This window comes from Elaeis guineensis, chromosome 1 (assembly GCF_000442705.2).
Source record: "Elaeis guineensis isolate ETL-2024a chromosome 1, EG11, whole genome shotgun sequence".
In the NCBI taxonomy this organism is placed as follows: domain Eukaryota; kingdom Viridiplantae; phylum Streptophyta; class Magnoliopsida; order Arecales; family Arecaceae; genus Elaeis; species Elaeis guineensis.
The window spans coordinates 86,931,197-86,948,047 of record NC_025993.2 but is presented as its reverse complement, the minus strand read 5'-3'; the positions used below and the strand labels follow the sequence as shown (position 1 = coordinate 86,948,047).

The 16,851-nt window shown below is 36.9% G+C and overlaps 1 long non-coding RNA gene across 1 annotated transcript in view; it reads right to left on the bottom strand.

The window, feature by feature from the left end:
- Positions 1-12,669: 12,669 nt before the first annotated feature.
- LOC140854746 (uncharacterized) overlaps positions 12,670-16,851 on the bottom strand; it is a 5,720-nt gene continuing 1,538 nt past the window's right edge. Inside the window, exons 1-3 of the long non-coding RNA XR_012137910.1 lie at positions 15,399-16,851; positions 14,894-15,072; positions 12,670-13,391 (exon numbers count right to left, since the gene is read on the bottom strand). The exon at positions 15,399-16,851 is cut by the window's right edge and continues 1,538 nt beyond it. This is a non-coding gene — a long non-coding RNA (uncharacterized lncRNA). The remainder of the gene's footprint in view (positions 13,392-14,893; positions 15,073-15,398) is intronic.

The window sequence follows — 16,851 nt, the reverse complement described above, 5'->3', positions numbered from 1 at the left end:
TCTTATCCCTTTAGGTGAATCAATAAATATCAATACATCATCGATCTTCATGGACTTCATTTTTAATTTAATGGCTCCAAGCCACTTCTCAAAGTTAGATCCCTGTATGGCATCTGTATGGGAGATCAAAATTCATCTTCGAACTTAGAAATCGAAGTATCTATTCGGCTGACATGATACTACCGTATCTACTCAAGAATGCCTTTACATCGGGCTCTGGATTTGATCTAATCAACTCCAATTCTGTTGGTTTGTGTCAAAGTCGATTCCTCTACCTATCAAGCTTCACGAAGCTTCATCTTAATGGCATCAGTTTCTTCACCAAGGAACTTCTTTTTCAAAAAAAATATTTTAAGATTCATGAACATCTCATGTCCATCAGGAAGGTAGAAAGAATATCTTTAAAATAATATTTATCAGATCGAGATCCAAGCTAGTCGGTTTGTAATATCTCACATAAGTTTGACACTCCAAATCCTAAGATAAGAGAGCATCGAATTATCCAAGTCCATATCTCATATGAAGTTTTGGTGACCGATATGCTTGCAACATTCTCAAACACATATCAAGTAGTCTCTAAAACATAACCTCAGACAGACCATCAAACCCATAGTAGACCGAACCATGTCTAATAAAGTTCGATTCCTCCTTTCAGACATTCTTTTAAATAGTGGTATCCCAAGAGAGGTCCATTGAGAAAGAATCCAATTCTCTTCAAGATATGTCAAAAACTTACTATAAAGATATTCACTTCATTGGTCTGATCAATAAGTACTAATACTTTTTGCAGTTTATTTTTCTATCTCATTATGGAATCATTTGAATATTTTAATCGATTCGAACTTATGCTTCATAAGCAAGATGCACCCATGCCAAGATAGGTCGTCAGAGATTTTAATGAAGTAGTAAAGTTCTCTTTTAGCACTTATGTTCATGAGTGCAAATACATCAATATGTATCAAACTCAGAACATCACTGGCTCATTCACCCTTTCCAATAAAAGGTGAGTAAGTCAATTATGCTAAAGATAGGCTTCAGTGACATTATCTAATCTAGGATGCTAGTTAGACGTGTACTTTACACTAACAGACTATAGTACTGAGTTTATGTCATTTTTAATTGTCCACTCATTATTGTAGTATCATTCACAATGATATCACAATAATCATTCTTATTGACATCATTAATAAGATTGGACTAGTGATAATCACTTAAAATGACATCTTCAGAATTGAAAACAAGCTCGATGATTCCTAATGTTAAGACTGAAACAGACTTCTATCTCTTATATTCAGGAGTCTCTTATCGTTTTCAAATCTTCTACTATCCTGAAGTTTTTTTGTAACTATTTACAAACATGACTTGTACTATCGATATCCTATATCCAGATAGTAGTATTACCAATAGAAAAACTTCAAGAAGTTATCATATAACTATCTTGACCAGTAACTATTTACTGATTTCTCTTATAAACCTATTTGGGTTAGCCTGAGACTTCTTAATCAATTCGCTCAAAAACTATACTCAACTTCTAATACTGACTGTTGCAGTTAGGTCCGATAACTTTGTCACTGTCTAACAGTGAACAAAGTGATAATTTTCTAGCCATTTTTGAAAAGAAAATAATTAACCTATTTGTATATAAACTATTTTAAGCCTAAAGATTTAAACTTTAGTCTAAAGATTTTCTTACTATTTTATATGAATTGGTAGCCTCTACCTCCAATCCGAGAAATTTCTTTAATTCCTTAGCGGGTGCTAGAATCCACACAGACTGCATTCGGATCCGAGTGTGGCTCGACTAACCCTAGTGCATCTATGGATAGGTTCATAACCAATTATTTCTTCAAATAATTTCTAGCAATCAGATTTTGCCTTAAGTATCTCTTTAGCAGGCGTGTGGCACCTTTACTGAAAAATCTGGTTAGATCCAACCATTAATATGATTAAATCAAGTGCATCCAGTAAACGAATGTCCAGATCCGAGTGTGACTCGACCAACCTGACCATTGATCTGAAGGACACAACAAGAAGGACATATGATGAATGATAATTCTAATACCTAATAAACACCAGGCGTGTGGTGTCTCCAATACCTATTTATTGAACGTATTATCATGCACCTTAATGGGAGACTATAATCTAGTTATCCCCATAACTAGCTCATTTTATAGATCTAATAATTTAAAAAATTTGATTAATATATTTTAAAAATAATCAGTTGAATCAACAAATCATAAATCCTCCCACTGACTTCATCAAGTCATGTAAAGGACTAAAGACTAGCTGATCCAACCGGTAAGTCATAAATCCTCCCACTGATTTCAATAAGTTATGAAAAGGACTAGAGATAAGTCAGTCCAGGGTATCTAAATCAGTCATACTGATTAATCTTAACGACATGGGTTAATTCGAGTCACTTAGTGATCTAATCAGTCCAATGACTCGAGCTTAACCATTGAGCCTCAATCAAAGTCCATTTAGTTTAATCAAAGATATAGACTCGATCAACTACAACTATTGTGTTTGATCTAGAGTATCTTTGACCTAATCTAAATCAACTATTGGTTAGATTTGATCAACTACTCTTTTTAGTCCATTAAGTTTTTGATTCTAACCTTAGGTCTAATCCAATTAGAAGGATCTGATTTGAGCTAACCTATGCCTCATGTCTTATGCAATTATAATTAGATCTTTAATCATAAATCTAGATCTAAAATATTTTTCTTAGTTCTTAATTAAGTATAGCATTAACATGGATTAAGATTATTAATTAAAATTATTTCAATTTTATAAAATAATTTTATATTATTTTTATGTAAAATTTTTTATTCTGAAAACTAGATCAGCTCACCTCTAAACTGAGTCAGCTCATTTCAATGGGTCGACTAAGTCTGATACTTGATCGACTAACTGATCATAAATAGTAACCATTGCTATTCAGCCTGAGATAACTGGATCAGATCAGTCAGTACTGAGCAGATTTAACCAGGAGACTGGATCGACTCAGTTCAAAATTGAGTCGGCTCAGTTGGCATGCTAACAAGTATCACATAGTTTTAGATCTGAAAATTCTGACATCAACTGAAATAAAATCAATCATAACGAACTTTAGATCATATCTAAATATTTTATGATTTTAAATTTTATTTTTTATGATTAAAATAATTTTAATCATATAGATTAGATGTTCTACTTTTCATACAACTCAAATTTTGTATCACATACAACAAATCTTAGGGTTTCAACACCTAGAATTTTATAGAAAAGTAAGTTCTTCCTTTCGCGTTCTTCTTTATGGGATTAAATCATATGACACCCCTACACGTCATAAGAGCACCCTATCGAATAAGAAAAAAGGATCTTTAAATCTTTTTCCTCCTATATCTAGATGGCTTGGTGATCAACTCAATCCAAGTACTTGCTAATCAGATCATCTAATTTACTCACATATCATATATGCAAAAATTTAAATCTAATCTAAATTATATTAGATCATATCTAAAATCAGATCATAACATATCTCATGCATTACTAAATCTAGATTTCAACTCTACATGTAGATATATTCATATCATAACGAACCTTCGCTCTAATACCAGTTAAAAGAAAGTGTGATGATTTTGGTGCATGTATTTTTAAAATTTTATAGCGAAACATACATAGATTAAACAATTTAATCTACAATGCATGCATAGATCAAATCTAAAACTACTATACAGGATCCATGACATGAACTAATATGCATGTATGTAAATCTGAAATCTAAAATTCAACAAATATAGATCACATCTATATCAAATTAGATCATATCTGAATTATATTTAGATCATATCTAAATATGAATTGAGTTTAAAATTTTATATCTGAGCATGAATAGCAGATCACTGCATCCAAAATCTATGATAACTGATTCTTTATGATGCTCAGTAGCCGTATACGTATCTGGTCTCTATAGGTATCCACACGAAGCTCTTGTGCTGATCGATCTCTCTGAAAGTGCTAGCTCACGAAGACATAATGCTCTTGGCTGATCTAAGAGGAACATGAAAAAGATGAAGAATAAAAAGATCCTCTCATTTTCTTCTTGGATCTATGCATCAAATCTCTACGATAGAGATCAAGAGAAGAATCATTTCTTCTCAATTCTCCCATGCACAAGAGAGAATATTTCTCTCTTCCTTCTACACCTTTAAGAAGAACTTTTTTTCTCTAATTTTTATGATATAAATCAAATCTAATTTAATTTTTCATCCTGAAAATCATATAAAATCCTAAACCCTAAAAAAAATCCAAAAGAGAGACCCAAGAGAAGAACCGTTCTTCTCTCTTCTTCTCCCTTTTTCTCCTTGATCTAGAGCCCTAGGAAGCTCCAAACACCCAATAAGATTTTTTTTGATATTTTTTTTCTAAATTTTTATGTTAAAAATTAGATTCAATCTGATTTCTATCCTAAAGAAAAATAAAAAAAAAATTTGAAAGAAGAACTCTTTCTCCAAGACTGCGCACAAGAAAGAAAACCGTTCTTCTTCCTTCTCTTTCTCTCATTGGGAAGAACTTTTTTTCTTCAATTTTTTACTGTATAATCAGCAAGAGAAGCCCTCTTTGATGCCCAAGAATTAGTAAGAAAAAGCTTACAAAATTACTTCAAGATGGGGAGGAGAACAAGGCTTGGCGTGTGGGATCTTTGGGGCGTCCAACTTTGGACGCCGTTGGACGCCCCTCCTTTTCCTTTTGCGATAAGAAGAGGGGGATCGGCACCATATTACATGGAAGAGAGGAGAAGGGGGCATGGCACTTCATGTTGGGGTGTGGGATTTTGCACGATGAAGAGGTGGGGCATGAGAAATTCTTAAATAGATGGGGTTTAGTTGGTTCCGTCCTATTTCAAATAGGATTCAAGAATCTTATTCCAATTCTAACTAATTTTTGGATCCAATTCTAACTAATTTAAAAATTAATTATAACAAACTATCTATTTAGGTCCTAGCCCAATTATGAAACCAATTAGGCCCCAATCCAATTAGAGAATTAGTTAGATTAAAATCTCATTGATCCAGAGATTGATTCTTGGATATTTTCCTTTTCAGGGAAGCATTTGATAATAGGACTTGATCCAATCAAACCTATTATTAATAGGTTTTGATCCAATCAAAATTTATATCAAACTAAATTAAATCTTATTCAACTCAAAATTTGATTTGCATCCCTAAGATCAATTTAAATAAACCCTGTTATCCAATAGGACTGCATCCAATCAATCTAGAGCAACCCTAATTGAATCAAATTCAATTAGATTTAATCCAATCCCTATTGCTCAATCAAATTGAGCCAATAATAATCATATTATTAATTAATTATTTTTTTTAATTTATCAACTATTAGTAAATAATTTATTACAACCTTTGCACAGGATTAATCATCAATCACATTGATAATTAAATCCTTCTACGATTCATAATCATCAATCAGTCATTTGATCAGATAGATACTTCTATATGTGTGACCTCATAGGTTCGAGCTTAAGCCGATAGTACAGAAATTAATTTTTGTACTAATCGAAGCTACCATCTAGCAATAATTTCTGACGTTCGGATAGGCCGAATGTATGTCCAGCAACATTCTAGAACCCGTGAGGATATAGTTATCGTATAATTTATCCCTTTGACTCTCGATGCTCAAGGATGATTTAGAATTAAACTGTCAACCCAGGATGAGTGGTTCACCTTGTGTCTTAATCTCAAAAATTTTATGACTCTTCACTAGGACTACTCTGACCAGAGTTTTGCTGAATTGAAATACAGTGATACATTATCTTTAATTTTAGTTAGAGCGATCAATTCCATCTTGACTCGCACTCAAACTTCATAAGTACTTGACTATACCCAAAAACCTTCCGTCATCGAATTAAAAATTTGGATCGTCCGGTACCAAAGCATAGTGAGTTGCTTGCAAATCACCAAAGCAATCTCAGGTCAGAGAGACACTTATACCCATATCCCATCAGAGCAACCCTTGACAGTAGAGTACTCTGAAAGTGATCACGCTCAATAAAATATACTCTTACATCTCATCCATATGCCATACCCATGTCTCCACACGTCTTGATTAAGAGGACAACCAACTAATATGGCACATAACGACCTACACTCGATACAATTATCATCTTTGTAACAATTGTATCATTTGGTCGTGAGCAGGATTTAAAAACTACATGATAAATCCTCCTTTATTATTTTAGAAGTAGCTCTAAGGACTTCATCATAACATATGAGTTCTATTTAGGAAGATGTATTCCTTATAATGAATCTATCAGATAATATTTATCATTTTATAATTCATATACATGTATGAAGCACAATCATCTACAACTTAAATGATTGGCTTTAGGACATATTTTCCAACATTATTCTTCTATTAATCCATATCTTCGACCTAAATAACAAAATTTTGTCCAACACATGCCCTCTATTCTTGAGTTCGGTGCAAACGAAGGGAGTACATGAGTTCAGATTTGCCGAAGACATGTCGTTCTTCCCATTGAAATGGTGCTTGTAGTTTTTTGATGGACCGAATGTTCATATCAATCAAGTAATTATGATAGAGAGGCGGTTGGAGGAATTCGAAAAGTGGTATGCCTTTTTTCTAGCATAAATTATTAATGGGCCGATTGGTGTCACCTACACGCCAACAGAATCGTGCCAAATGTCAATCATCAAATGGTTGCACAGGATTCGGTATCCGGATGGCTTTAATCTTTTGTGCTTATAAAAGGAGGTGGTGTTCTTTGCCTTCTTCTTTCATATTTCTAGACCCTTTTGGGCTTTTCCTTTTTTCTCTTCTAGTTCCTTGAGAGCTTTCTCGATCGCCGGCTGCTTCTTTTTCGGTTGCTACCTTTGATTCTTGTGAAATCATGATTCTCATCTTTTGCACTGTGTCGTTATAGGTTGGTCTCTTTCTCTCGTTTTCATTTCTTTTTTGTTTCTTTATTCTGACCGCCCTCATTTTCATTTTTTATTCTTCTTTTGCATCTTCTAATGGCAGGTTCTGGGAGTCTTAGCAAGAACTAATCTTCTGAATCATCTTCCTCTTCGAAAGAAGTTCCCGTCAGTGTGGGCAAAGAGTGTGGTGTTGCACCCCCTTTCGTTCCTGACACGATTGGATCTAGATTAGGCATGGATGATTTGAGTCACATCTGTACTCGATATGGGATCTCAACTACCTTCGAGTTAAAGTCTCCTGGGCCGAGTGGTAGAGTCGGCAATCCTCCTTTGGGTAGGATCAGCCTATATAAAGAGACTTTTAAAGCTGAACTTAGGCTTCCTATCCATCTCTTTATTATTGAGCTCTTCTACTTTTTTGATCTCTCTCTTTGTTCTATCATCCCTAACTCTTTTCATTTCATCATCGACTTTTTTATTTCCTATTCTAAAGCTGGGGTCCAGCCTTCTTCTTCTCTTTTTCAATCCTTCTGTACTATAAAGAGGCATACCAGTGATTGGTGGTATATCTCTCCTCTGAGGGGGGTTTTCACTTTGATAAGAGGAGCTCCTTCTTCGGTGCATGGTTGGAAGGATCGGTTCTTTTTTATTTTGGATCCTTCTACAGAAGAGTGGAGGTTTCCACACTAGGTTCGATCTAGAGATTCTATTTTTTGGGTCCCAATGCTTGAAGATAAAGACTTAGAGTGCTCCGCAACCTTAAGAAGATACAAAATTCTTTCATTAAAGGAGTTGTTATCAGAGCAATCTCTCTTCAATGCTGGCATTAGTCCAGTCGACCCCAGAGGTGAAGATTTTTTCAATCTTTTTGATGTTCATTCTTCTTGTCTTTATAGATGCTGACTTTTCTATTATAGAAATGAAGCTTGAAGAAGTGAAGTTGTTGAGAGGTTCGTCGAAGAGGAAGGCACCCTCTTCGTCCATAGATATTTAGAAAAAATATAAAGCTTCAAGTGAAAGTGGCAAGAAAGTGATCCCCCAACTCCAGCTGAGGAGGGAGCTATTTCGATTTCTCCCCTTCACACTCGGCCTTCGAAGTCAGTTGCACTCCCTACCCCTCAGACTGGCTTAACCTAGGTGGAGTCAATCTTGGCCGGAGGGTCGATGGACCAAGGATAGGGTTCGAGTTCGTCACATGCTAGAGGTATCTTTGACAATTGGAAGACCACCCACGGTGCCTTTCGAAATATGTTTTTTGATGCCAGCCTGGAAGAGATCGACAAGAGAGCTATGCGAAGCAGCAGAAGCGAATGGTCTCCACCATAGTGATGGTAAGTCTAGCCTTATTTCTCCCTCTCTTTTTCCCTCCCTCCTCTTTTTTTTGACTTCTTACTCTATGAGTATAGGCGGGGCACTACACTACATCCTCATCAATAGGATAGGTGATGTCGAAAGGGAACTAGCTAAAGTGCATAAAAAGCATGAGTTGGTCGAAACTTCTAAGGCCAAAGCCAAGTTGAGGGCAGAGGCCATGGAAGCCGAGGTCGCTCATCTGAAGAGGGTGCTGAAGGAAGTCGAAGCTGATTTGGCTTCGAAGAAAGAAAGGAGATGGAGGCATGGGTCAAAGCCATCAATATTTAGAAGAAGGCCAAAGATCAAGTTGTAGAAGCCGAGTATGCGGCTGTGGAAGCCTTCCATGCATATGACAAGTTTTCGGGTGAGAAATGTGTCTTCAGTCTAGAGACCTTCAATATCAGCTTGGACATCTACCATCAAAAGGTGGCTGCATGGTTTTCGGACTTAGAATTGAGCTTCCTGGATCAAATAGGAGAGGAAGAGGAAGAAGAAGGGGCTAAGGAAGGCATTGCAAAGGAGGCTCCAACTGCCAAGGATACTGAAGGAAACTTTGAAGCTGTTCCACCCTTAGAGATCATGCCTGCATCCATTCCTATCGAAGTTGCACCAACTTTATCACCGCCAGTGGAGTCGGAGCAGCCAGCTGCAGTTATTCCAAGCTCATCAGCCAATCCTCCATCAACATCGAGAACAACTAAATTCATATATCTTTTCTTCTTTTTTTTTATCAATGTAATTGAAGGCTTTGACATTATTCAAAAAGTAATTTCTATCCATATTCTTCGGTTCATGTATATTTGTGATGCTTTTCTTAGTTGGTTTGGTATGATTGTTGCGACCGTATATTTATCTAGTATCATGCTAAGTGTCTGCCAACGGCCTTGCCTTTGAGGGTTTAGATTAAAAATCTTGAAGAAGATTTATGCCAAGCTTAGCAGGACACCGCTGAAGCTAAAAAGAAACTCCAAAAGTTGAAGAAGAGTAATGAGGAGGTTTTGATAGAAATAGGACATTTGAGGAAGCGCCTAAAGCAGATGAATAGGAAATACTTCTTCAAGAAATATAGGCTACCCGAAGAGCACAATAGATTCATGAAGTCTGTTAGAGATACTAACTGGAGGATGGATGCGCCAAAGGTTCTTTTCAACGAACGATTGCATAAGACCCAAGATGAAATATATATTGGAGCTGGAGTATACTATCGCATCAGGTAAAGTTGGCGATGAAGCTAAAGAATAGATTAGCTAACTTCAGAGTGAACTTCATTCGATCGAAGGCACAATTAAGGAACTTCATTGATTGATGGATGTGAAGAGATCAGCAATTGATGACATTCGGAGTGAATTTATTTCGGCTCGAAGAATAATTGCGGACCTTTTAGGAGCTCTGAACAAGAATAGGTCTGCAGTGACTGAACTCTGAATCTAACTAGCGGAGAGCACAACTGTGGCTGAACATGCTAAGGTGATTATTAGGCTATTGGAGGATCAACTCGCTTCGACTCTGCATGATGTGGCTATTGCAATTGGCCATGTATCAGCCCAATCAATCGATATTGGCTTCGAGGAGTGCAAGAGCTTAGCCTTCGATTGTTGTCAAGGTCAGTGAACTGAGAGTCCTTATAGGTTAGCCCTTCAAAGTTCTTTTAGGTTAGCCTTCGCTTCTCGGTTAGTCGGGGTCTTCGTGGGTATTGGCTTTGTTGAAAAGCGAGCATGACCTTCGAGGGTCCTTATTAGTTGGCCCCCACTTCCCATACTGACAAGATCTTCTACCCATGTAGGTTGAGTTAGCGAGCATTGGGGGTTCTTGTAGGTTAGCCCCCACTTCTTGTACGATTAAGGTCTTCATGGACCATTGGCTTGCTGGAAAGCGAGCGGCCATCGTGGGTTCTTGATGGCTAGCCCCCGATGCTTAGTCATCGAGGTCTTTGTTGAAGATTGAAAAAAGAGCAATTGCACCTGAAGTTTCCTTTGGAGTTCGAGGGCCTCGACAGTAGGCTCTACATAAGTTGAAGTTGGTCTATAAGTCCATTTATTGGAAATCCAAGCGTCCGTTCATGACATGCCTTGGGACTTAGTTTGTCATAATGGCTGGTGGAGTTTTTTGAGAGAATGAATAGACTAAGAATTTATTGTTGGTTATTTCTAGTTGCCACATGGCGAGCTCAGGTGATTCTTGAAGTGTTCCACCGACTATGCTTTGATAATGGGGATGCATAGTAAATAGCGACGATGATTGATGTTTCAGAGTCGGATGCATGGCATGATTTGGTTGGTAGTTGAGTGGGCACATGTTGCTTGAAACCTTTATAAATAGCCTCCTTTTGTGGCAGATAGACTCACAAATTTTTGCCTTCTCTTTCATCGACCTATGACCATGGAGCCTACCCCTCGACAAATCAAGGAAGCAGCCAAGAAAAAGGATTTGTATTTGAAGGGGAGGGTCTCTGTCAAGTGTGCGAGGGCCATGTCGCCAAGGCCTCCAAGCATGGACAACACACCCCCTCCACCAAGTGTTTCAGCAAGGGATCCTCCACCATTGTAGGAGTGGTCCATTTGGATACTATGGAAGAGGCATTTGCTGAAGTCCAGCTTCGCTATATTGCAGAGTACAAAGCTTCAGAGGCCTTCAAGGGGGAGCTCCTCGATGCCTCTATTGTCGGCTTCATCCAGAGCTTTGAAAACTGCAAGGCTTGTATAAAATATCTAATGCTGTAGCTAGATCTGCACCGCCTTCGCCTCGAGAACAGCAACAAAGAGATCGGGGTATTTTCTTCGGACAAGGATTAGGCCCTCCTTGTCCTGGATTCTGGTCTTGATAAGGTCAAAATTTTTCCTGCTTGGTGGAGCACCCCTTTTTTTCTCTTTCTTTTTTTTTTATGATGCTTTTCTAGCATCATTTTTGTAAATGTTGAAAGAAATGAAAATGGATTGTTGTGTGTACCTCTTTTCTTTTCTCTGAAGTTTCTAAAGACTTATCACCAAGCCACTAGATTGCCATCTTCAGGATATATCTGCTTTCTTGCATCTGATGAGTTGTAAGTTAATTTGGCTCCTTTGGAGAGTTGTGGTAAATTAGTCTTCGGAGGGGAGTCATATTGAAATTACATTTTCACTAAGAAACAAAAGAAGAGTGGCGATATCCTTAGAAAAAGAGAATTTTATTTGATGAGTAAATAACACATCATTGGTAATACATTCATCGATTTTTTGAATTCCACGATCCAGGTAGGGGTGTTCTCTCCAGTTGTTTGAGACGATAGGTCCCCGATCTGATAACTTTATCCACTTGGTAAGAGCCTTCTCAATTAGGAAATAACTTTTCACATTCTGTAGGCTGGGAGACTTTGGCTCGACGTAGGATCAGATCTCCCATTTTGAACTCCTTGCTTCGGATACAGGAGTTGTAATATCGTACTACTCTTTGCTGATAGGCTACCATTCAAACCATCCCTTGGAGGTTTTTTCGTAGGTGAAGGTTGGAAGACCTTTTCAAACGGGTTACGTGCCGATTTAGGCATGATGTGGCGGAATTTTCATTCGAAATTTTTGAGATCAGATAGTTACACCTACCTTATTAGCTCCGAAACCATCACGGGGGTCTTTGAAATTTGAAATTAGGATGCGAATTGGATTGGATCGTCTTCTTTCATTAAGACTCAGGCAAGATCCGATGAGGACAAGTGCTGAAAGGAAGAGGCAATTGGAGTCAACTATGTTTGGTAAGGTGAGATCGGTGAAGACTGAAGTCGAAGGTCGGCCAATTCAAGTGTCTGACTCTCTGCAGATATTGCATAGATGTCATATACTGATTATCATGGAGACTGGAACAGGCTTGATATCGAAATCGAGATAAGACTGAAGTAGGGATTGGCTGATCCTAGGTGTTCTGCTTAGGGAGCTTTGGGAGTTAAGGATCGTCAGGAGCTGAAGTCAGGATCGGAGGGTTTCAAGTTATATGTTGGATGACTTCAGATACTTCTTATAGGGGCAACATAGTCCTTCAGGGTCACACACTTCTATTTCTGATTGCGCTATGGCATCGACCTTGTATATCGTATCATCTATTCTTCTGTTAATCCATGTCTTCAACCTAAATGATAAATTTCCACCCAACACATTCCTTCCATCATTACATTTTTGGCAGCATAATTTTAATTTCTACAAAAACTATATTGTAGGTTGGTATATTTGATTCCTTAATTCAATGATGTTTTGCATATGTCAAATTTGTTATGTTTTGTCGTATTCACTTTAGATCAATTAAGATATTGATCATTGTATTCCTTGAAAAAATTTTAATCAATTCCTGAGTGATGGTTTTATCTGATATTAGTCATTCATTAGTCACATTTTATTTTATTTTTGGGTATAAAACAGCATTTTATTCATATAAGACGAAGATACAAAGTGGACCACTTAATCGGTCTGCAAACACCGAAACAGCATCCAATAGTTGTCATCAGAACTAGGATACACATAAAAAATATACAAATGAAGTATAAGAGTAATATACTAGGGACGAACCAACCAAAAACAGCAAACCCAAAAGATGAAGTGATTACAGAATATAAGCAACCCAAAAAGAGAAGTTGTGCATCAACAAAGGAAATATTATCTGACAAACTGTGAGGCAAGCTGGATCTATGGAAACTGCTTTTGTACAATGGTAGTAGTCCGGAGTAGGAGATAATGCTGTGTTAACTTTAAGATTGAAATTTGCATAGAGCCTTGCAGCTTATGAAATTTGCATAGAGCCTTGCAGCTTATTTTAGGGAAATGAAACAAAAGATTGAGAGTATCCTGTGCAGTAAGGAACAACTGTATAAGCTTTCCAAAAGATTCTGCAATGATTAAGCATTACAGAGATCTGCTTTCCATGACTTCATCTACAAATGAGATCTGAATTTGATTACCCACCACAACATAATATATAGAGCAACAATTGAAGTGGGTCTTTGAATAATTTAGCAGGGGCTGACCAATAAGATATAGTGCCTGATGCAAGATATACCACTGCATTACCATTTGTGCCATTCCCAGAAGAAAGATGAAGAGCCTGAAGGCTGAACAGAACTATAACAAACCAACCCTTCTGCATTGCATAGGAAGACAGAGAACCGAAGATGAGTTGAGAGGGATAAAGACCTTCTTTTACATGAATGAGATTTTGATAATAAGCAAACTCACGGCATCGATTATATGATAAAACCATGATGCAAAGATGATAACCCGTGGACTGAAGAATCAACCAGGCAATTGAAAGTTTTGCAACCACCAGGACAAGGAAGAAAATCATATGAGTATCATACACACCGAATAGATAAGTATGAAACAGCAGACAACAGGGAAGTACGGGCATGAAAAATAATATTTGCATTACAGCCCAGTGATAAATTGATAGGATAAAAAACCTGTAAAAGATAATAGAACCACAAGTTAGAGTAATATATTCATTTTTTTTTTCCATTTTTCCACTTTTCTTGTTGTTTTTTTCCTCTCTTTTTTTTTTTTTTTTTTTTTTTTTTTTTTTTTGCTTCAAATGTCCTTTTAAACTCACGATTCTTTTTTGTTCTTTTTTTCTTTCTTTCATTTTTCCACTCATTTCTTTTTTTCCTTGAATTCCTCTCAGCTGTTGGTAATGGGCAATCATTAAATGTGGATGTTGGGATAACAGTGAAGAAGTGAAAAGAAAAGTAGGTATCTGCATGGCCTGATCAACATTCAGCCAATTAACATGAAAATGTTGATAATAAAGACTTCATTGCAAGCTATTGATCAGAAGTAGAATCCAGTCCAAGCATAGCAGAAGAAAAACACCAAATGCAAGAGAAACTGGCCTGTGTCTTGGACCTGTTAATACAGTCCTAAAAGCAGTAGAGACCAAAAAAGAAGGATTTAAGCAATAAGTGGCTTCCAAGAGAGTAGCATCATGGGAAGGACTATTGAGCAATTAGAGTTGAAAGATCAAAATAAACAGAAAGGCCTTCTCCATCTCATAACTGTTTATATCTTTTCCTTTTTCCTCATCTCCTTCTGTTTTTCCTTTGTTTCTCTCTCCATTTTATTCTTTTTTCCTTTTTCTTCTTTAATATTTGCCTTCATGACATTCCTATATTGATACCTCTCCTTTTGTATAATATGCATTATAATAAATATGTCCTCCTTATTCTTGCTTTTAGTCTTTTCTCCACCCTCCATCTCATTATTTTTCCTCTTTTTCCATTAATTTTTGCCTTCATTACATTCTTATATTTCCACACCACCTCCTGTGTGATATGCAGCATATTCTTTCCAATCCACCTGTTACTCCTTGTACCAATCAATAATCTATTCTCTATTCCCAACAAGATTATATGGAAATGGCAACTAAGACAAATGTGAAGGAGACATTGAACCAGCAAGCAAAGGAAAACCAAAGGACCTGATGGTGCCAAGAAGAGAGAATATGATCACAGAATGCAACACATATCCCATCCCCAGAGATATGAAAAAGGTATAAACTCATGACCCAAATATCTCAGACCCTTTGGAAAATCAGAGGAATTCCAGCAAGATATCAGGGAAAACAAAAGTTAAAAGGTCATAATAAATTACCATGTTTCCATTATCACTACCATACCAAACTTGTTCATTGCTCCCCAAGCATTGTCGATAACATTTCCTCTTCATCAGCATAGACAATCCAGAAGGAGGAGCTTGAAATCCTTGTCTATTTAAACTGTTACTTTTATCTTGAATAATAAATTCCATAGGCATCCGCCTAGAAGAGGTACCTACATTGACCATCAAGATAATCATCAATATCCCAAGAGAAATCCCCTTGCAGAGCCTTATTTGCCATAAAATCTGCAACCTGGTTAGCTTTTCTGAATGTATGCATAATTTTATGAAGAATCCCAGACTCTTTCCACTGATATAGATCTCTAACATAAGGAATATGATTCAAAGTTTCATTAGTATTATTGTTTAGCCATGAAACCACAGTCGCGGAATCTCCCTCCAACCAAACTTGCATCACATTTAAATCTAAAATCATGACTCTTACCCCATGCCATGCAGCTAGGAAAACTGCAAATTAAATAGAGGCATAGAGAAATACCTTACCACCAGCCTTCAACAATATAGCATCATGGTTCCTGATGACATATCCAGCTACCAAATTATCCCCGGTTACAAAGGCATCAAAATTGATTTATATAACACCAACGGGAGGGGGTAGCCAAGACACAAGTCGAATTTGACAAATGGATGAATCCATTTATAAATGGCTACTCCAGTACCGGCACGGGGTCTGCACACTTTGAACCTCAAGGCCTCCTAAATCATTAGAAAAAAGCATAATCCTATGCAATATACATCGGAACATACATGGTAGTTGCTGCCAACATTTTCAAGCAAAATCACAGTGGATAAATATATGAGCAAAGTCTTCAATTTGGTTAGCGCACAAGTTACAAAATTGCTCATTAACAAGGATAATATTACAGTAAGCAAGAAAGGCCTTGCATAGAAGCCTATCCCAGGTAGGCTTTTAGAGAAACGTTTTGACTCTTGGCTACACCTTTAACAACCAAATCCAACCACAATTAACATGCATAGCTTGAGAATTATGTATATTAATCAAAAATCTTGTATTTTGTAAAGACACATGCATGAGTTTTGAAGACCCCCAAACTAGATGATCTGACCAAGTTCCTAATGACAAAGGAATAGCAGTGATAAGCTTAATAATATCATTTGCGAATAATTGACAAAGATGATGAAAGTCCCAAGTTTTGCATATAGTAATAAGGTCATGTACAATCATATTCAAATTAAAAGTTTCCATGTCAATGTATGTTTGGCCAGAACATAAGAGGAATAGTTGTAATCCAAGGAGCTTTGTATATATTAATCGATTCACTAAGAGCCTATAAGCCATTAAAACTGAAACTTAATTTGCAACAGCACCTCAGAAATTTTCCTCCAAATAGTAGAAGTTCTTCAATGACTTCTATAATGCAACCATGTACCCTGAAAATGGTATTTGGCTTGAATGAGCTTAGCCCACATGGAGGAATGATGAAGGACCACCTACGCAGCTAATTCACCCAAACACTATGACCTACATTGAGATAGAGTTTGGAAACCAAGCCCACCATAAGCTTTAGGTGTACAAACTAGATCCTAAGCAATAGGATGAAAAGCCTCCTCATCCAAAGAATGGCCCTAGGGGAAGGGTCTAAATTCCTTCTCAATTTTATGAAGGACAGAAATAGGAACATTCATTGAAGATAAAGTATAGAGTGAAATAGCATACAAGACTGATTGGATTAACATAACACGACCTGCAAGGGATAATGTACGCCATTTTCATGCAGCAATCTTATTTGAAATTTTGGTAAGAACAGATTAAAATTCAGCAGCGCATGGGAACTTACCAAACAAAAGTGCTCCTAAATACTGCCAGTTTGTCCTCTTTTCTGAAATGCATTGCAAATCCATGACCTGATATCTTAAGGTTGAATTGGTGCCTGGGGAAAATATAATATGCAATTTAGTAACATTAATAG